General features: G+C 42.3%; 1 protein-coding gene across 1 annotated transcript in view; it reads right to left on the reverse strand.

Annotated features, from left to right (window-relative positions):
- The window catches only part of CAND1 (cullin-associated and neddylation dissociated), a 112,696-nt gene that overhangs the window by 31,437 nt on the left and 58,205 nt on the right, over positions 1-23,054 (reverse strand). The window lies entirely within an intron of this gene.

Below are 23,054 nucleotides of genomic sequence, written 5' to 3' on the forward strand. Positions count from 1 at the left end.
AATAAATGTCATAAATGAATGAAAGAGTGTATAAGATGCTCAAAGGCAAAGATGTTCAACAGCCCATGACTCTCATGGGAGCCGTCCATCAAAGATGGATCCCAAGGGTTGTAACCAATCGTCAGAGCTTAGTTAATGCTGAAGATAGAAGGGCAGAAGGCTGGAAACCAAAACACAATAGTCTGCTATGGAGAGAACTGGTAAACACAGCTATATATTGTCTGAAGACGATGGCAGCTGATCACCTACACCAATCTAGAGTTGGATAAAAGCTGGAAGTGGAACATCTGATGTAGGGGAGTCTGATCAGCTGCAAAAAGGCTGAACAGGAGTGTCTAATGGGCTGGTTGCTGGCATCAGGTGGCAGCAGCAAATGCAGCAGATGAGTGCCTCTTGAAAACTACAGCAGCAGCTAGACATTGGGTGCCTAGGGTTGGAGAAGGCATGGCAGCAGTAGTGGTGGGCTGGACAGCCACTCATGGCGTGGGTTGATGGCTAAACCTGAAAAAGAAGGGATAAACAAAGTGGCTGAGCAGCCTCATATTTATAGATGTGGATCCTCCCAAAATTAGGGTTTTAGCTTATTGTGAATTTTGGAGCTTTTTTAGAGAGCTAATGAAGATTTAACATGTAATAAATCTTTTTTATCTTACCATGACTCACAAGTAACAGTTGGAGAAGAGAGAGAGGGAAGCTGTAATGATGTAGCTCCATCCTTCCCTCCCAGATAAAGATAAGGATATTTCTTCCAATACTTCTCCTCAGGATGCAAGGTCTTCACACAATGTGCACGCTTGGGATATCCTTTTCACCTGCCCTCTAAATCTATATAAGAGTCCAAAGATGACTCCCAATGATTGACCTTCTTCTTCTTGTAAGCCTTCTTGTCCTTCTTGTGGCTCCCTCTTGAACCTATAGTAGCAGTTTTCGTGGATATGGATCCATCGGTTCCAAGCTCCTTGAGACACACTTCATGTTCCAAAAAACAAGCAGAGTAAGCTCTCCCAAAAGAATAGCATCCCAAACTCTGGTGATGAGTATACTGTGAGAGTGCGCTGCGGAAGAGGGAATACGAACACGGAGGCAGAGAGAGAGAGAGAGAAAGCAGAAAATAGGGAAGAGAAATCTGCACTGACTGAAATGAATGCTGAATACAAACGGGAAGGCTGAAGGAGACTGATCAGTCCCTGCACGCAGCCCACAGCGTCAGTGAGGGCACCAGATTAGGCGGATGATGATGGCAGCAACACCACGGGGGAGGAGTGTCGGAATTTGCAAGAAGACAAGTGATCAAGTGGGGAGGGGGGCTGCCTATAAATAGGCAAAAGGACAAACCCTAACCCTAACCCTAAAATGAGCGCAAACCCTAAAAATGCCCTAAAATGGGCGCCCCACATCAGTGACCAAAAAAGTGGCCGGGCAGCCAGTGGCTGCCCACTAAAAGAGGCCAAAAAGAAATACACATCCTAAGACAGCCAATCGAGAGTAACTAGCCTCCCCCATCATAACACATGACAGATATGTCAGAGCTCCTAATGTCCTCATCTGACTCAGACTGAGGCTCATAGGCAGGAGATGACAAGGCATGACAAACATGACTGCTAACACCTCCTCTCAGATCCTGGATGTGGCTGAAGGGCGAAGAAGAAATAGATCCTGGGGTGGCAAGAGGAATGCCAATGTCGATGAAGTCCGTCGATGTAGACTGCCATTGAAGGAGCTCCTCACGATCCTGGGAATCCCCCTCTAAAACACTAGGGGCCAGGGAAACCACAGCCGCATCACCGAGATCGTCCCCCTCTGAAAGTGCACAAGCGGGAACGGGAGTAGCAATAGACTGCCGCGGAGGACCCTGCATCAAAGAAGGGGAATGGAGCCTGTAAAGCCCGCTCTCCTGCCAACCTGTAGATAAGACAGCTCCTGTAAAAGAATCCTCAAGAAAAACGGCATGCTTGGTGAAGATCACTCGTGTGCCAAGCCTCGTAAGGCCATAAACTGAGAGGAGGGGAAGGCCCAAAGCCGGAACATGTAAGGCCTGTGAAAAGGAGCTCGAAGGTCGGTCGGTAAACAAAGGCAATGTGCCAACACCACTAATAGGCACCAATAAAATGTCACCAACAGTGACTGAACCCTCTGATGGACCCAGATCCTGTAACAAATCACCTCGGGGAGTCATATGACTCGAAGCACCACTGTCCACTAACCAAGGCTGCGCAGAAGACACTGCAACCACGGAAGAAGGATCCTCCTCCAAAGCATGGATATGAAGGAACATTGACTCATGGGTAACAGCTGGTGTAGAGATAGAAGAAGGCTCCGATGTGGATCCACCCTTCGCTCCCGGACGAAGGTGAGGGTACTTCTTCCAGCATTTCTCCTCGGGATGTGTCCCTTTCCCACAGTGTGGGCACTTCGGTCTCTCTGAATCTGTGTCAGAGCCTGAAGAACTGTCCTTCTTCTTAGCCTTTGACTTCTTCTTCTTCTTCTGTCCTCCCAAACCTGCAACAAAGGCTCTAGTGGAGTCAGATCCACTAGCATTGACCTTTCTGAGTCACTCGTCATGCTCCAAGACAAGCGGGGATAGCTCCTCCCATAGAAGCTTCTCACGGGTCCTCGATGTAAAAAGGCTGGTGTAGAAGACATCAAACCGAGGCGATGGCAGCTGAGTCAAGAGAATCATAGCCATGTCTTCAGAAGATATCATCCGACCGAGGGATATAAGCTCATCCCTCATATCCTGTAATCTGTTGATGTGGTTCTTCATGGAAGGACTATCATCAATAGCGAGCATCCGCAACTTCTTTTCGAGAGATATCCGGTGGGCAAACGTCTTCTATTGATAGAGAGACGCGAGCTTTCTCCACACATCTACTGCAGTCTTCAACCTGTGAGCATGAACAAGGACAGAATCCTGCAAACTCAGAAAGAGGGAAGATCTGGCTCTAGAATTGAGCCGATCCCATAAGGTTGCACGATCCATAGATGTCCCATCTGCGAAATCCACCTTAGGCCGGGGAATAGGAACAGAAACAAGCTCCCAAAGATCGAAGGAGTCCAAGATACACTCCACCTTGCAGGACCATAGAGAAAAGTTGGATCCATCCAACCAGTCCTCTTTGGGCAGCTGAGGAAGTACAGGTACCTGTATAGGGGATACCAAAGGCTGCATCTTCGGCCCACTGGAAGGGACTCGCCGAGATACATGAATAGAAGGGGGAGGGAAAGAGGAATAGACTCCGGACGACGGTCCTCGTGATAGAAATCACGCCTCCGTTCAGATGAGTGTCGAGACAAAAGCTCGTCATCTGAGTCATCAAAGCCCGTAAACTGATGAGAAGGCATCTTTCAATCTGCAAAACACCAAAGAAAACTTTGCCGATGCCGAATAATGACCAGCAGTATGGTCACTAATCACCAAAACGCAGGCGGTGGAGGCCTACAGACACCTGGAGCTACAAAACGCAAGGCTGGTGACACGTGGCAGGGGGGGCGGGGGACGCTGCAACAAACGCAAGGATGGTGACCTCTTGGAAGGGCCGCCTTGATTGTTGGGGATGAGGCCAGCAGCAAACGCAAAGATTTTGGGTGATCTCCCGCGTAAATCTCTGCTCTGTGTACTCTCCTTCGGCTTTGATACCATGTGAGAGTGCGCTGCGGAAGAGGGAATACGAACACGGAGGGAGAGAGAGAGAGCAGAAAATAGGGAAGAGAAAACTGCACTGACTGAAATGAATGCTGAATACAAACGGGAAGGCGGAAGGAGACTGATCAGTCCCTGCACGCAGCCCACAGCATCAGTGAGGGCACCAGATCAAGCTGATGATGATGGCAGCACCACCAGGGGGGAGAAGGAGTGTCGGAATCTACAAGAAGACAAGTGATCAAGTGGGGAGGGTGGCTGCCTATAAATAGGCAAAAGAACAAAACCTAACCCTAACCCTAACCCTAAAATGGGCGCAAACCCTAAAAATGCCCTAAAATGGGCGCCCCACATCAGTGACCAAAAAAGTGGCCGGGCAGCCAGTGGCTGCCCACTAAAAGAGGCCAAAAAGAAATACACATCCTAAGACAGCCAGTCGAGAGTGACTAGCCTCCCCCATCATAACACATGACAGACATGTCAAAGCTCCTAATGTCCTCGTCTGACTCAGACTGAGGCTCACAGGCAGGAGATGACAAGGCATGACAAACATGACTGCTAACATATACTAGTAGAGAAGACATCATCCTTCCGAGATGAGAGATGAGTAATAAGAATCATTGCCATATCTTCGGATGATATTCTCCTATCGAGGGATGCAAGCTCATCCCGTAACTATCCTTCATGAAGGAGAGTCATCACCTAATAACATTTGGAACCTCTTCTCGATGATAATTCGGTGGGCAACAGTCCAAATTCTCCATACATGAACAAGAATTGAATCTCAGAAGCTCGTGAAGAGAAAGGGAGAAAGGATCGGACTCCAAAGTTGGGTCAATCCCAAAGAGCCACTCAACCAATCTATACTATTAGTTAACAAGAGGCGGGGGACGGGTTGTCACAAGACTGTGACAACTATTATCTTTTTGTTGATTTCTTTATTACATACTTTATTTGGTTTTTCTTTTTGGAAGGATCCCTCTTGAAATCTAAACGCCTGAGTTGCATGGCCAGTATGTGAAACGGACAGGAATGTCTAGTAAGTCAAGACTGGACAGTTAAGGTCCAGTACAAGTCTGGAAGAGACTGACGGCTCTGTAGATTGACAAGCCTGGAAGAGACTTGTGAAAGTGTATATGGACAAGTGTGTTGAAGAACTAGCCTAGAAGAGACTAGTTCAAAGTGAAGATGGACAAATCTCCAAGAGATTAGTCCATGTGGGGTCATCAATGGAGATTCACTTTCAGTTAAGCTACATTACAAATTTGGATGTAGCCATAGTCTGCAAAGATGGTCAGAAGACTAGTGGGGATGCAATGGAAGCAACTCGTAAAATTTAGGGAGTTACTATTTTTGGACCCCAGAATCTGTTCACGTCATTATCTTCGTTTTTGCAGGAGGATTAATTCTCTGGTCTGTGCCGAGGTCAAATTCTGCACCGAGCATGGAGAATTTTAGACCGGAAGGCTAGAACGGAAAACACCTTCCAGTGCTGCCATTTGGCACAAATTTGTGCACTTACCTCTTTAAAGAGGGGCTGGCGTGCAGTTTTTTGGGCCTTTGGAAGGGCGCATTTGAAGAGGAGGAACAGTGGCTGATGCAGAATTGGTTTTGGAGAGCTTGCCTACCTTGTCTATGATGCACAGAGGGTTGAGCTTGCCCCCTTCTCTCTCTCTCTCTCTCTCCCCCTGAAAGTTATGGATATGCCTCAGCTGAGGGCCTTTCTTCTGATTCATGTACAGTTGTGTGGGAATATGTTGTTTTTGCATGAGGCAAGAGCCTTTTTTCTCCAGGAACAGGAGCAGTTGTTTGCTGCCCCCCAGCAAGGACAGGTGAGGGTGGTAACCTCACCAAGCAAGTATCTGAAACAGCACTAAATCAGTACTGATTCTGGACTGTTCAGAGGTTATTTGTCACAACTCTATAGAAACAGAATTTGTATCCTTTTTCATTAATTTGTCTATATAATGATTTATTAAATTTGTTTCCTGAGCACTAATTAGATATAAATAAAAGTGCATTGGAGCTAGCCACTGATGAGTGGTCACAGGTTATGGTGGACCCACGCGGTGGGTTAGAGAAAAGATAGTTCACACTTCCACCTATATGGCCCGATTGGGCGCCTGTGACCAGAACTCACGCATATCAGGGTTAGACTCGCACACATAAAGGATTGATGCCTTGAAGTGTGGGCTAGATCCGCCAGAATAGACAGTTACAATCAACAAGATAGCATGATCATGAAATGCTTGTACAATGTGCATATGTGGGGTGAAAGCTTGAAATTCACATTTCTTTGCATAGGAAAGTCACATGAAGATTCTGATACCGTTTTTACAATGTACACGGAAAAAGCTTTCATATGACACCCATATTGGGGGATCCCTAAATTTTAGGAGCCTCGAATTAGCCTAAAAATGCTAGTCCTAAAAAATAGGGATGTCATTCTAAAAATAGTAAATTCTGTACTCTGACTGTGCTTACTAAATTTGGTTGTTTCTATTCTTGACAGTATTCAACCCAAAAAGAAAGGCCATAGAGAAGAGACAAGTGTCAAGACACTTGCCACACAAGTTTCCAAGTGTCCCACCACTTGTCACATCTCATGACATGTGGCTGGACACTTGTCTTGTGCTACTCCACTTTCCCCTTTTGTACTAGCTCTTCCCTCTCCTATAAATAAGAGCTCGTTTTTCTTCATTCAGCATCATTTTTCTTTGCTGTAAACTCATGTACAACACCCACAGATAGCCAGAAACTAGCCCCATCCATCCCCATCCTCATCCCCCACTTCTCCATTATCAAATTTCTCCATATTCCCTCTTCTATCACTGCTGTTTTACAGGACAGCAAGCCTGTAAATTCATTACAGCACCTCCTTCTCGAGCTCTTTTTTCCATTTTAGCAACAAGAAGCAAGCCGTATCCATGTACTGCTGATCAACGATGGAGAAAGGCTGATTTAGCACTGTAAACGCCCCGAACAACGTAGTATGCTTAACAATTATGATATTCGCTTGTTTTCGAGATTTAATATAAAAGAGAATGAACACTTAAAGCTGAGAATGAAAATTACCCACAAAATTACAGCCATGAAAATGTAAAAGTAATGGAGACAAGATTAAGGGTTGAAGATGGGCAACCCCCCCCCCCCCCCCCGAAAGAAATATATTTCTGCTCAACCCAAGTCCCTTAGGGAAGAGCTCAGTTACAATCAACCTGAGAGTGAGGAGAAGTAATTCTCACTCTCACAAGATCATGCAAAGATGTACAAACACACATGCATTATCTATTATGCAATGATAAGAACTAATTTCTTTACAGTATGAGAGAAGAAAGAGGGGAAATCAGCCTTTCTCCATCGTTGATCAGCAGTACATGGATACGGCTTGCTTCTTGTTGCTAAAATGGAAAAAAGAGCTCGAGAAGGAGGTGCTGTAATGAATTTACAAGCTTGCTGTCCTGTAAAACAGCAGTGATAGAAGAGGGAATATGGAGAAATTTGATAATGGAGAAGTGGGGGATGATGATGGGGATGGATGGGGCCAGTTTCTGGCTATCTGTGGGTGTTGTACATGAGTTTACAGCAAAGAAAAATGATGTTGAATGAAGAAAAACGAGCTCTTATTTATAGGAGAGGGAAGAGCTAGTACAAAAGGGGAAAGTGGAGTAGCACAAGACAAGTGTCCAGCCACATGTCATGAGATGTGACAAGTGGTGGGACACTTGGAAACTTGTGTGACAAGTGTCTTGACACTTGTCTCTTCTCTATGGCCTTCCTTTTTGGGTTGAATACTGTCAAGAATAGAAACAACCAAATTTAGTAAGCACAGTCAGAGTACAGAATTTACTATTTTTAGAATGACATCCCTATTTTTTAGGACTAGTATTTTTAGGCTAATTCGAGGCTCCTAAAATTTAGGGACCCCCCAATATGGGTGTCATATGAAAGCTTTTTCCGTGTACATCGTAAAAACGGTATCAGAATCTTCATGTGACTTTCCTATGCAAAGAAATGTGAATTTCAAGCTTTCACCCCACACATGCACATTGTACAAGTATTTCATGATCATGCCATCTTGTTGATTGTAACTGTCTATTCTGGCGGATCTAGCCCACACTTCAAGGCATCAATCCTTTATGTGTGCGAGTCTAACCCTGATATGCGTGAGTTCTGGTCACAGGCGCCCAATCGGGCCATATAGGTGAAAGTGTGAACTATCTTTTTTCTAACCCACCGCGTGGGTCCACCATAACCTGTGACCACTCATCAATGGCTAGCTCCAATGCACTTTTCTTTATATCTAATTAGTGCAAAGGAAACAAATTTAATAAATCATTATATAGACAAATTAATGAAAAAGGATACAAATTCTGTTTCTATAGAGTTGTGACATTAATTCAGAGCCCAATTGATGTCAGAATCAAGGGGCATTTGGCACAGATATTGGAGAACAATACAGGGAACATTATGAGCTGAAAACAGGTTCCAGAACAGGTCTGAACCAGTAATTACAGCAGGCTGAAATGGCCAATTCTTCACTCCAACCAGAAGTTTCAGACTTAGGCAGTGTTTCCCCTCCTGGTCAACTTGTTTTGGGTCAGTAATCGTACTGTTATGCTGCCAAATTTCACCCAGAATAGGTGAAAGACAGCCCATTGTACTTTCTCTCTTTTTAAAAATAAAGAAATACCGCAAGGGGCGCGTGACTTAGGGGCCAACAGGGTGTCTATGTCACAACAGGAGCATTCTAGCTTCCTATATGTCTTCTTGATTCTGTGTCTTTAAGTTCTGGTAAAGTGGGCAACTGTTAATTGGGTGAAAGCATTTATATATTTTGGTTGTACACTACCGCCCTTTCCAGTGAACGGACCAGTTTCATGGGTGCCACGTGGCAGCCCCCCACCTCCCCCACAAGAAGAAAAAGAGAATGCAGGGGCGTGTGCCACACGTCCAGAACCGGCCCCCGCCTGCAAAAATTGTGCCCAACCCGGCGCGAAGCGCCGGGGCGAGTCTAGGCGCGGAGCACCACCTAGTATATCCATATGGGAAAGCTCCACAAGATGAGGTATTGGGGTAGTCACAAAAGCACATAGATAAAAAGTATCCAACATGCAATCCAATTTGCAAGACCAAAGGGAGTAGTTGCTGCCATCAAGGCAATCCTTCTCAAGCAATATGGAAAAAACAACCACCTACACTAATGGTGTCAGAATAACAATGCACGGTCCTTCAATAGAAACTCTATTACAAAACATATCAGAAAGTTGTTGGTGAATGACATAACTTCGTTTTTTTGGACCTATCAAAGTGACAATCTCTAGATAATCCAGGCTCTACTCTTCAATCTTCTCAACCTCCATCTCCACGATCTTTACAATTGGGACGGTCTTCGTGATGTTCTGACTAACAACAACATCGATGTCAAGCTAAAAATGCATTAGCTATTTAACAGCCACAAAACACGTTTAATGAATGAAGAAACCTTCTTATTTCAAAAAGAAACCCGATCCTAGAGAGTTATTATGTCCCACATGCACAACCCTAATTTCAGTCCCCCAAACTTTCAATGAACGGGCATGCAGCCCACCACTCTCCCTAAATCTCGTTTCTGCAAGATTCACGAGCGATATCTCTATTGCCGACACCCCATTCACGAAGGACATCATGTTCAGAGCTTCCCCCTACCATCTCCTACTATTTGGCGCCTGACACCAACCTTCGCCACCTGTCTACAACCGTTCCCTAGTACCTTGGAGCTATTGCCTATAGTCTCTTTGCTACATTTGATGCTAACATCAGCATCTCGTGTTGTTGCCAGCAATCTAGAGCTATCACCCTAACCTTGTCTCTCCTCCACAAGCTACATTTACAGTTTCTGGCTGCCACCTTAATCTTCTCTCTCCTCCACAAGCTGCATTTGAACCTAACACTTGTAGCCCAGCTTTTCTCTCATTAGGTACCTATGCCTTTAGTCTTTCTCTCTCCTGCACTGCCTAGCTGCATTTGTTGGCATTCGACACTTGGAGGCTGCCTTTGCTGCGATTTGAGATCCGTTCAGAATATGCCACGCTCTACAGCTCATGACCTTTGCATTGATCCCAAAGGTACAAGAGTTAAAGGTTCAGTATTCATTGCACAGTGTGTTTGTTGCATGAGCACTATATATTTATTATTCATTGTGTTCGCTAACTCTGAGTTACTCAACCCTAACCTTAACTATTTTCTAAGTTTACCAATCTATACTTCATCGTACAATTGGTTTTGTGTTTTCTGTGTTTAGATTATTTCTTCATATGGTATCAGAGCCAGGTACTCTCTGAGAAACCTTGGCCTTTGATTGGAAAGCTCATTTGCAAAAGCAAGAACATTAGGGTCTCACCACTCCAATCTCCACCACCAAACATGGATAGAAATGATTAAGAGTGGATCTCTCAACTTGGTACTGCCCAATCTGACATGGGTGGAGAACTGAAACCAGCCTTTCTTCGTGGAAAGGGTGGTAATTTCTTGACTAAATTCTTGATTACAGCGATCAACAAATAAATGCAACTTGAAATGCACAAATTACCTTTATAATCTTGGACATTGGACACCCTGTTGGCCCCAAAACTGGCACACCTTTCGGTATTTCTTTAACTTGATTGCTAAAGGAATGAGTACAAGCTGAGATTCACAATCTTCTTTGTTGTTCCGAAAGCCCCTTGCTGAAGCAACAATCAACAATCAATTCAGGCCAATTGCCCCTTGATTTTTCACCCAATACTTGCACAAATGGAACCACTAACTGGCTAAATGCTGCCCCAATTTACAATGAATGGGCTAGCATCTAAATTCCCTGACAATCACACAAATTTCAGGTGCTAAATTCACTTAACCATGCCTTCACCAATTGGCACAGCTCCCGAGGTAGCTGTAAAACCCTAATTTTCACAAAAATTTAGGGTTTACAGTAGAGACCTCTCTGTTGTCCACCATATTTGACTAAAATCTGATCCAAAAGGCTGAGAGGTGCTAAGAATGACTAAGCACAAGCTGGAGAAGGTGATAGAATGCCAAAAGAGAAAGAAATTCAGGAATTCTTCACAAAGAAACACTTTAGATTGGCTGCTGCCTATCAAAAACTAGCCCAGAGCTGTCACCTACTGCTAGAGATTCCAAAAATTGATGTCCCCAACCATCAACTGCTGTCGCTAGCTCTTGAAGACCCCAAAATTGTTGTTGCCTGCACCAGATAGGTTGATTGCATGCTGTTCCAGCCTCCAAAAGATAACCCACTGCAGGAAAATCAGACCAGCAGCCTCTCTCTCTCTCTCTCTACCAGGGACAAAGATGGCTTTCTACCGCGAGCATTTCCTCCATACTACAAATGATGGATTTACTGTTCGCCTAAGATATATGGACACCCATCTTTCCCATGGGATCAGATGTACTATTGGCCAGTTGTGCACCTCCTCACATTAGCTAGAGATTGAGACTGGCAAATATAGATACATCCCACCAAAGGAGCGCTGGCAGATGACTCAGAAGAAGACTATGAAGCCAGAAGAAAACAGTCGGGATGGATGAGCACAAGTCATTCCTTTTACCTCCCAGCCTTGCCTAGTATATTGCTGGCCAGACCATCGTGATCCGATTGCCAGCCGTCAAACCTTGGTGAGTCCTACTATTCTTGGACTCTCTTTGGTTCTAGGCTCCCCTTAACCCCGTTCAAGCGCCCAAGAGCCCGGACGGTCATCCTCGTGCGTGTTCCCCTTGATTTACCTTAATGTCACATTAAATGTCACTTTAATGTCACATTCAATATTTGTGACCTTAATGTCACATTAAATATCACTTTAATGTCACATTTCCTTCCCCTTAAGAATCGGTTTCGTCCTCGAAAACGATACTTGGAAGGTCTAACTATAAATTGGGAAACCTTTTCTTTAAAGTACTTACTCGCTCCCATGTTGAGCTTTCTTCTGAACAATCTTTCCACTTCACCAAACATTCTTGATAAATAGTATTCCTTGTTCGTCTATTACGAACATTTAATATTCTTTCTGGTTCATGTGGATTAGATTAGTCATTTAATAGCTCCTCAATGTCATCATTTAAGATTAGATTATCCAAATCACCCAGCTTCTTCCTTAATTTACTTACATGAAAAACTGGATGTATTTTACTACCAGCAAGTAGTTGGAGCTTGTAAGCCAATTCTCCCACCTTTTTAAGTATTATGAAAGGACCACAATACCTTGGTGAAAGCTTTGGACATTGTCCCTTTTTCATAGTTTTAGTTTGTTCAGGCACCTTAAGATAGACCAATTCTCCTTCTTCAAAGGAGATGTCTCTTCGGTGAGGATCTACATATGCTCCAGCTCAATTTTGAGCTTTTTTAATATTTTCTTGAGCAAATTTTAACATACTATTCATATCCTCCAAAAAGTCTTTAGCTGCCTGAACCTTTTCCTTATGCAGTCCTACTGCAAAAGGAGCTCTGGGCTGAAACCCATACATTAACATAAATGGACTATATCCAGTGGAAGAGTGCTTGGCACTATTATATGCAAACTCTGCTATCGGTAAATACTCTTCCCAATTAGTTTACCTTTTAGTTACATATGCCCTAAGCATATCTTCAAGAATTTGGTTAACCTTTTCAGTTTGCCCATCTGTTTGCAGATGATCCGCCGTACTCATGCTAAGTTTAGTATCCAATTTCCTAAATACCGCACGCCAAAATTGGATATCAAATTTTCTATCCCGATCAGAAACTATATTTGCCGGAAGGCCATACAATCGGTATATGTTCTCTACGAACAATCTAGCCAATTCTGGTGTTTTAACATCAGTTGAAGTTGGAATAAACCTAGCCATTTTGGTTAACCTATCCACAATCACCCATACAGAGTCGTGTCCCCCTCTGTGTTCTGGGTAAAGCAACAATAAAGTCCATGGAGATACTCTCCCATTTTCCCGAAGGAATCTCTAGTGGATGGAGAAGTCCTCCCATTTTTAATCTTTCAGCTTTATTAACGTGGCATTTATTACATTTGACCACATAGTCAAGGACGTCCTTATTCATTCCAAGCCAATAGAATTGCCTTTTAATAAGACTATAAGTCTTATTAACTCCTGGATGTCCCGCGCTAGGGGTATCATGACACTCAAAGAGTATCTGGCGCCTTATTTCTGTATCTTTCGGGACACATACCCTACCTTTGTAGAGTAAATAACCATTATCAATGGTAAAATTCTTCCACTTGAATCCAGTTTGAGCAACCCCTGATACTCCATTTCCTTGTTGAACATCGTCAGATATTCCTTCCTCAATAGAAACACTTTCATTTGGATCCCCATTTTTTATTGCTTCCCATATGTTGGAATATGCCGGATCAACCTGGCATTTTCCTTTTAAAGATTCAAGCAAGTTAGAAGTGAACTGAGTAAAACTCAATTCATTAATGATGGGCATTCTGCTGAGTGCATCAACTACTATATTATACTTTCCTTTTCTATATCTTATCTCATAGTCGAACTCTTGAAGGAGTTCGGTCCATCTGGCTTTACGCCCGTGTAAATCCGGTTGATCATTAAGCCACTTAATGCTTTCATGATCTGATAAAATTAAAAGTTTGACACCGTACAGATAGTGCCTCCATTTCTTCATTGCATGTACTATTGCATACAGCTCCCTCTCATAAACAGAATAATTCTGTTTTGCACGGTCTAATTTCTTGCTTTCAAAAGCAACTGGTCGACCTTCTTGTAATAAGACCGCGCCTATCGCCTTATCACTGGCATCAGCTTCAACCACAAACGGTTTATTGGGATCCACAATTAATAGTACTGGAGCTGTAGCAATAGCTACCTTAAGTTTTTGAAAACTTTCATTTTGGTCTCTTCCCCAATTAAAACTTTTTCCTTTCCCTTTAAGTTGGTCAGTCATTGGAACAGCTATTTTGGCATAATCTCGAATGAATCTACGATAAAATCCAGATAAACCAAGGAAGATCTGCAGCTCTTCCAGGTTTCTTGGAGATGGCCATTCAATGATTGCCCTTACTTTTTCTGGATCCATGTTGATTCCCTCTTTCGAGATAATATGGCCCAAATATTTGACCTCTTGTGCAAAGAATTCACATTTAGTTTTCTTCGCATAAAGGGAATGTGTTCTTAACAGTTGGAATACTAATCGTAAGTGTTCCAAATGTTCTTCTCTTGATTTACTAAAGATCAAGATATCATCCAAGAAGACTACTACAAAATGTCCTAGATAGGGCCGTAAAACACTATTCATCAGCTTCATAAAGGTAGCTGGTGCATTAGTGACGCCAAAGGCATCACCAAAAAATCATAATGTCCGTATCTAGTACGAAATGCTGTCTTGGGAACATCTTGTGCTTAATTCTTACTTGGTGATAACCTGATCTTAAATCTATCTTTGTGAAGAATTTTGCCCCTTGCAATTGATCAAAAAGATCTTCCATTCTGGGCATAGGAAATTTATTCTTCACCGTTATTTTATTAAGTGCTCTATAGTCAACACAAAGTCGCATAGAACCATCTTTTTTCTTTACCAATAAAATTGGTGAAGCCCAAGGTGAATTACTGGGTTGAATAAACCCTTTATCAAGGTAATCCTTAATTTGTCTTTCAACTTCTTGGTGTTGTGTTTCACTTAACCTATACGGTGGTTTAGAAATAGGGTGTGTATCCTTATTTATGTCAATTGGGTGATTTATATCACCCCTATCTGGTGGAAGGCCACTTGGTAAATCAGAAGGAAACACATCTTTAAAATCATCTAACAAACTACTTAATTCATTATTAGCATTTAACTCACAAACATAAGAAAATTGTCGCTTTATATTACAGAAAGTAAAAGTGTTCTGTACAGGAAAAGACCATAACATATATACCTCACAAACTTCCTTCTTTATCAACTTCTGAACTTCAGTAGAACACAGGAAAGGATTATCAGATACTTCATGTTCACCTTGAATAACAAAAGTCTCACCATCCCTTTCAAATTTCAGTGTATTATGATGGTAACTACGTTTTAAGGATGGTTCCAATTCCCATAGCCACTCCCTCCCTAGAGCAATATCCGCTCTTTCCATATTCATAATTTGGAAATCAAGTTTATCTTTATATCCTTGAATCTCAATTTCCAAATTGGATACCATTGTATCCCATATTTTATTGTCTTGGCCTTGCATCATACAGACAACATATTGATGCCCACTTTTTTGTTGGGGAAGTTTCAATTTTTTGACAGTGCATAATTTATAAAATTATGTGTAGCAAAGTCATCAATCATGACTCTAATTCTCTTTCCAGCTATTAATCCATGTACTCTAAGTAAATCATGTGGCCCAAAAGTAGGCTGCCACATAGAAGTTGACATACAACACTTGTGTTGTACATCCATGTGCAAGACCTCTAAAGATTTGTACTTTTCATGCCCCTTTAATTCTAAGGTCTGCACTACATGGATTTGTTTTTCTTTTCCCTTGCCCTTGTCCTTATCCTTTCCTTTGTCTTCCCCCTTTTTCTTTTGAGGGCAATTCCAAGCAGCATGGTTAGGGGATAGGCAATTGAAACACAACTTTTCTTTTTTAGCCTTATCAAAGTCATCAAGACTTAACTTTGGCCTCACATATGGTTTCTTTTCAAAAGGTTGTTTATTAATCTTTAAAAATGGCATTTTCCTTTTAAATTTGCCCACATATTTTGAGGTTTCCAATTCCTTAGACTTGGGCTCCGTATCAGTGAGACTAGTGAGCGTACCAGGACGCATACTATCTTCATTGATCAATGCAAATTTAATTGCCTCTTCCAGCATCTTAGGTGAACTCCTTTTTACTTCCTTTTTACAGGCTTTGTCTAGTCCCCTAATGAATCCTCTTGTTTTTTGAAATTCATCTATTCCTTCCAATTTGAGGATTATCTCACGATATTCCTCCAGATATGTCAACAGGGGTCTTCCCTTTTGTCTGACATAATCCCAATCTTCCCAATTTCTTTCCATTTCATTTTCAGGAAGCAATTCTTTAAAAAAGACGGATTCAAATTGAGCCCAAGTTTCGGGTATTTTATTTGCCTCCTTTAAAGTTCGCCACCACTTATATGCTTTGGGCCCCAAAGTTAAACTAGCCTCCAGTGCTTGGAGATGTGGTGGGGTATTTTTAAGTTTATGTAAATCTTCCCATTTTTGGAGGAAATTAAAGATTGTATCTTAATTTCTATCTTTTTCCTCCCCGTGAAACTGAGGGGGTTTCATATCCTTTAAAACTGGATTATCCCTCAACTTATGGTGGGGTTCCTTAGGATCTCGCATAGTCACATCTAAATCTTTCGATGAAGATGGGACATCCGAGGTTTCTATCTTATTTTTATCTCTTTCTAACAATAAAGTTAATTGAGATTTTATTTCAGTGAGTGTTTGGGTTAAAATTTCCATTTGAACCCCCTGAGCTTGCACACGAGCAGTAAGATCATCAAATTGTTCTCGTGTAGCAAAAAATTCTTCCCACTGTTCTTCTTGCATCTCTGGTTCCTGGGGATCTACCATAGGGTGGTCCGCAGAACTAGAACCTTCCATTACTCTCTCGTTCCCTTTTTCTGCCATTAATACACTGGAATTGGAAAGCAAAGATAAGAAATTTGCATACAAAATAAAGTACTTCCCTGGTTTTAATGGCAGGCAATTGTTGCTGGTTTGTAAATAAACCCGAAGAGTAAGGAACAAATTTTATTGTCCGAACAAAGTCGATCACGCAGGAAATAGGACTTCTTTGCAGAAACGACTAGCATTCAGCCCCCTTCTTAATAATCACGCAGGCCATCAATGCACCTTTCCTGAACTTGTTCTCTGCTGAGCTTGTACTTGTGATGCAAGTGCAGTGGAGACTGGTGAGAAAAATTCCAGAGCGTGCAGTCGACTGATCACTCAAGAACCAGAAAATAGCTTCACTTTCACGAAACTGAAGAACCAGCCTGCGGAAAGGTGAACAAGACGTCAGGTCCGTTGATGCGTTTACAGACGGGCTCCAGCCAGAATCCGTCGCGCGATCCAGCATACAGCGTTTTTGTAAAGGATAGCTTCCCCGCCTTAAAATATGTGACGTAGGTAATCGTCACGTCAAATTTTATGCGACGTGTCACCAGGCGCTTTAGACCAACGGCTTCACGGCGAGACCCGTCGACTGAAACCCGTCACCCGTCGACTGAAACCCATCGATTGAGACGAATAGCGAGACCCGTAAGACCCGTCGACTGAAACCCGTCGACTGAAACGAACCGCGATACCCGTCGACTTTGCCTTTTCGTTGAAGAACTTCACAGATCCACACGACTAGGCCCGTCGGCTCTGATACCAATGGCAGATGACTCAGAAGAAGACTATGAAGCCAGAAGAAAACAGTCGGGATGGATGAGCACGAGTCATTCCTTTTACCTCCCAGCCTTGCCTAGTATATTGCTGGCCAGACCATCGTGATCCGATTGCCAGCCGTCGAACCTTGGTGAGTCCTACTATTCTTGGACTCTCTTTGGTTCTAGGCTCCCCTTAACCCCGTTCGGGCGCCCAAGAGCCCGGACGGTCATCCTCGTGCGTGTTCCCCTTGATTTACCTTAATGTCACTTTAATGTCACATTCAATATTTGTGACCTTAATGTCACATTAAATATCACTTTAATGTCACATTAATGTCACAAGCGCATATGCCAGATATGCCAATTAGAGCCAGAGACAAAGGAGCATTATATCTGCTGTTGCCCAGTGTATTATGAGGTCCGCGGTCATTTCCACTGTCTCTTTAGAGACAGACTTGGACCACTTTCTAAAGTCATGGATTTTACTGATCAGCGATGCCTTGGCCTATTTCTTCTCAAGATACGATGACATGCGCCTCAGGAGTACAGCTGCTCCACGACACCAAGGCCCTTCATAGAGGCAACTCACAGACTTCTTTGCAAAGGAGACCCAGAAGACTTTAATACAGTTACAGCCACAGTCCACACAAGAGCCTCTCTCACCACCACAGTCCACACACAGACAAGGAGTAGTGATTGATCGAGCTGTTCAGCTTAGCCGATCCAAACATCCTAGGCCTCGACACAGAAACCGACGACACCTCCATAGGCGAATACAAGGAATTATTGCTCAGGCTAGAGCTAGGCCCTCCATACCCACATGAGATTGTACCATTTGGAGCTCATTGTTACTAGACAGAGCTCTATGTCTTACACATAGCCATAGTTAGTTTCCTTTCTTATTTTGCTTTGTGCTACATATTACACCCAGACAGTTGTACCATCATACACATGATTGTAACTCATGGTCTCATAGGTCATTTTAACCTTTTGTAGACGTTAATATATTCTCTCTCTCTCTCTCTCTCTCTCTCTCTCTCTCTCTCTCTCTCTCTCTCTCTACCTAAATGTACTAAATTCCTCTTTCCACCCTCCAAAAACGTTTTTCAATCTTGCATAGGAATTTTTGCCAAGTGGCTAACTCCTAAACCCATTTTCCAACATTATCTAGCCATGTGATTTTCAAAATTAAATAATTCCAAAAATTTAAATTCGGCCCTTCTGACCTTGCCCAAAATTAATTGTACCTATCCATAATTAAATTAGCTATGCCATTTGCAACCTGAAGTGATCCCCGACCTTTATTGACTCTTAATTGATGCTAGTCCAGTATCACCATTGACATGTATTGGCCAAACCACTACCCTAGGGTCAAATCTGATTCCAATTGACCAACAAAGCCCAGTCAATATAACTTATCACAACTTTTGCCTTTGACACCCAATGCATCCTCGGGATCCTTGGTCTGTTACCATGAAATAACTACCATGTGCATCTCGTGCTTAAACAACCTTGCACATTTGATTAATAACTTAATCAAATATTATCAATAAGATTAAAGCATCTCAAAATTTCACGTCCCCGTAACAAAGAACCATCGGACTACCATGGACTCCACAAACCATATCAAATTGCTACCGTTGAGTATGATCTCATCCTTATGTATAGGGCTCAACAAGAGGTTGAAGGTAAGCCTGAGTTTGGTCTAGGGTGATCACTTGGGCTCCCTTGGTAAAATAACCATCACCTCCATAGTCTTGGTAGACCATTGGGCAGTTGACGTGGACACTTTGCTTGATACCTTCGCTGCTTTGGGATGGGACACCTTGGAATAAAAGAAAAATCCATATCAAGGGATTATTTCTCATGGCTCACTTTTGGGCTTAAGAGGGGGTATTGAGCTAAAAATGCATTAGTCTAACTTAAACAACCCCAAAACACACTTAATTAATGAAAAAACGATATTTTAAAAAGAAACATGATCTTAGAGAGTTACTATGTACAATATGCAAAACCCTAATTTGGATGCCCTGAACTTTATATAAATAGGCATTTAGCCCGTCACTCTCCCTCGATCTCGTTTTTGCAAGTTTCGAGGTTTGTATCTCTACTATCCACACCTCACTCATGAAGAACATCGTGGTCAAAGCTTTCCCCAACCATCTACTACCATCTAGCGTCTCACTCCAACCTTCACGACTAGTTTGCAACTGTCAATTGGTACCCTAGAGTTATTGCCTACAATCTATTTGCTGCATTTGATACTGACATCAAAATCCAGTACTGTCGCCAATAGTCTAGAGCAATCGCCCTCATCTTTCTCTCCTCCACAAGTTGCTTTTATAGTTTTTGGTTGTTGCCTTGATCTTCTCTCTCCTTCACAAGCTACGTTTACATCTAACAGCTGTCGCCCAGTTTTTCTATCTCCTCAAGTACCTACGTTTTTAGTCTTTCTCTCTCCTACATTGCCGTCTACATCAAATCCATCCTTCCTTGGCTGCGTTTGTTGCTATTCAACACTCGGAGGTTGCCTTTGCTACAATTCAAGATCCGTTTGGAGTACAATACACTCTACAACTCATCACCTCTATCTTGATCCCAGAGATACGAGAGTTCAAGGGTCAATAATCACTGCATAGTCTATTTGATGCATGAGGGCATCGTCATGAAGTAGTTATGGTGAGAGATTATAATTAGTAGATGTGTAAAGTTGTTTCTTTTAACTTTTGGAATGGAGTATTTTAGTCATTTCTAAGTTTATGTGTTCGACACCCAACCACCCATCCAACAACATCATAGCCCAATAATATCCTCTATACATAAGAATCCAAAATGCCTAGTCTCCAATGTCACCGCTGACATTAGTAGCCAGTAAATTGGTCCAAGCCCAAATCTGACACTACGTATCACCTAATACCTATTAGACATAACTTATAATGACTTTTGCCATTGACACCAACTAATATTCTAGGGTATTAGATTCCACACTTATAAATAATTCACTTGCACCTCACATGTGAAAGTCACATTAACACATTCGATTAACTTTTAATCAAATGCTAAGCAAAGCAATAAAATTTCGCATTCTCATGACAATGGCAAACCTCTCTCTCTCTCTCTCTCTCTCTCTCTCTCTCTCTCTCTCAATCCCAAATACGTCTTTTCCACTCGCACGAACAAGCTTTCTCACAACCTTCTATCCCATAGCATTATGTAGCTTATTGAATTAATTATTTAAAATATTAATTTTAAAATTAATTTAATAATTATTCTAATGCTCATAAAATTGATGTCACTAGTCAATAATTTAATTGGCTAGACCGATGTGTCTCCCAAGTATCCTTCAGCAATTATTGACCCTTAGACAAGTATTAATTAATTAATTAGTACCTAGTCTCTAATGTTACAACTAACATTAGTGGCCAATAATTTAGTCTAGACCCAAATCTGACACCACGTAGTATCACCTAGTACCTGTCATGCATAACTTATTATAACTTTTACTTTTAGCACCAACTGATATCTTGGGATTTCTACATTGTAAAATAATCAACTTGCACCTCGCATGTGTAAGTTACATTTGCACATTTGATTAACTTTTAATTAAATACTAAGCAAAACAATAAATTTTCACACCCTTATAACAGAGTGGGTAGAGAAACAAGGAAGAGAGTGTGTGTACACAAAGTGGAGACAAAACGAGAGGGCAGAGAAAGCATAGAGGAAGAATAAAGATAGAAAGAATAGAAAGAGAGCAAAGAGAGTGAGAGTGAGAGAGAGAGAGAGACACACACACACACACACCTACAGTCTAAAATTACAATGTAAGGATACTACTTTTATCAAAACACTTGAAATGACTAACTGACAAAATGTCATAGCTCATAATGTCCTAGTCTGACTCAAATTGAGACTCACAAGCAAGACATGATTGTGCACAGCACAAATGTCGACTAGCATAATTTAGAAAGAGTAACAAAGATCTATCGAAAAACCACGATATGGCACGGATAACATCCACATGGTAAACACTCATCCATGGTAAGTCTAGGGATTCATGGTACTAGTAAATCAAGAGAGCCAACCATTGCACCAATCTATCCCAACGATCCATACCTAGACCCTCTGCAGAACAAACACAATATTCTCGATTAAGGAGGGCCATGCAGAGTTGTAGTTTCTACCCCAATGAAGAAGAAAGAAAACTTACTGGAGACATTGCCAAATAACACTCTAACTAATTAGCCATCAATAGAGCTAGTGAACTTTACAACTTCATGTAAGCCCAATATGGTTTTATTGACAAGACAACCAAGACAACTATTCATACATACCAAACAATCCTGTATTGAAAATCAAAAGATATATCTGGAGCTTCAACAATATATACCTATATCTTGGAGTCCATCTTTGCTTCCTTATTTTGTGGACAAAAATCCTTATCCCCACAAAAGTGACCAATTGGCACACAAAGCAATGGCCCTTTGACCAATATTCATTACGAGTGGCCTTGCATTTGCTTCTTTTTGTTTCAGGAAGGGTGGCTAGTTGATGGTGGTGCTCATTGAGCCACTTCTAGATCTATGTTGGAGAAAACTTCTAAAAGTTCTCCACGTACCTGTAGACATCCTCCAAAGAATGCAGAGGGTTGCGCAATATCCAATTCTTGTATTCTAGCAACAACTCAAGAAAATAACACATAAAGAGTAATACTTGCAAGAGGTCGTCCAAGGCCTTTATCTTAAGTAAGAGGTCGAACTCTTGGGGGTACATATCCAAAATTTTCTAGGTGCAGGTCAAATTACTTGCAGAAATTTCAATACAATCATCAATCACAAAGCACTCCTGAAAAATGGATTGATGCTAGACTTGGAAAGTTTCCTATTGTAGACACCTCCGTGGAAACTAGAGATATTCCTACAAATGCCCTTTTTTGGTACCTTACAATATGATTATAATATGACTACTCTCAAGGTTGAATTTGGTGCCTTGCTGCAGGAACTCCCCGGGAAAGGTTCTCTTGCTATTTGGCTACCTTCTAACTCTAAGGAGGCAGTCAAAAGTCTTTGCTTGGCCTGGTCTGCTGCAACATTGCTGAAATGCAGGTGACTCTGCTTTCTAACAATGCCAGCTCTCCTGTTGCTGCTGAGAATGCAAGAAAACTCTTCCCGGTGCAGGTGACTCCACCTTCTAAGCTGGCCACCTCTCCTGTTGCTGCTGAGAATGCAGGGAAACTCTTCTCATAATGGATTTCTGTTCCTCCAAGTTGAAAGCACCAGCTGGCAAGTTACCTACCTCCTTGGCAAGTCAACGCACTGAATCAGGTCACCTATATACGAGGGGGCAAGCTGCTTGAGAAATAAGGGTGCTGACCAACCAAAACGCAACATTTTGGCACTGCTCTAAGGATTTCCAACAGAGGCTGGAACCAGGAAAAGGCTGCCTGGGAGCATGTGGATGCCTTCATTAAAACCACAGCTCTTCAGGCTTACTCTAGGCCTCATTTGCTACAACACAGCAGCTGCAAACTAACACTTGGCTGTGCCACTGCTTCACATCACCTGATGGGAAACATAGGATCTGAGACAGCTACTGCTGCTCCTTGTCATGTTGGCAGCTGCACAAGATATCCACTCTCCACTGCTGCATCCCTCCAGAATGCTCCACCTCATAGGAGCTGAGATAGCTACTACTGCTCCTCCTCGGGTTCCCCTAGCTGTCCACGTGATGGATCTCCTAGAAGCCCCCTCCTGCAAGTTACATTGTAGCTGTCCAGAAAGATTGGGTGTTCTGATACCCTTTCATAATGACAGCAAATGCATGTGGATATGGAGAGAGTAAATGCACAAAGGGCGCAAGGTAACATCTATACCTAGGATATGGAAGCTGAAATACCTACTGCTATTCATCAGGTTGCCCTAGTTGTCCATTTTCTGAAATCCACTAGATGTCCCCTCCTGAAGTTGCCTTGTAGCTGTCCAGAGAGATTGGGTGCTCTGATATCATTTTACAATGGCAGGTAAAACATGTAGATATGGAGAGCATAAAT

This window comes from Lygodium microphyllum, chromosome 10 (genome assembly GCF_053477565.2).
Source record: "Lygodium microphyllum isolate KBCC chromosome 10, Lygodium_microphyllum_v1.1.10, whole genome shotgun sequence".
Lineage (NCBI taxonomy): Eukaryota > Viridiplantae > Streptophyta > Polypodiopsida > Schizaeales > Lygodiaceae > Lygodium > Lygodium microphyllum.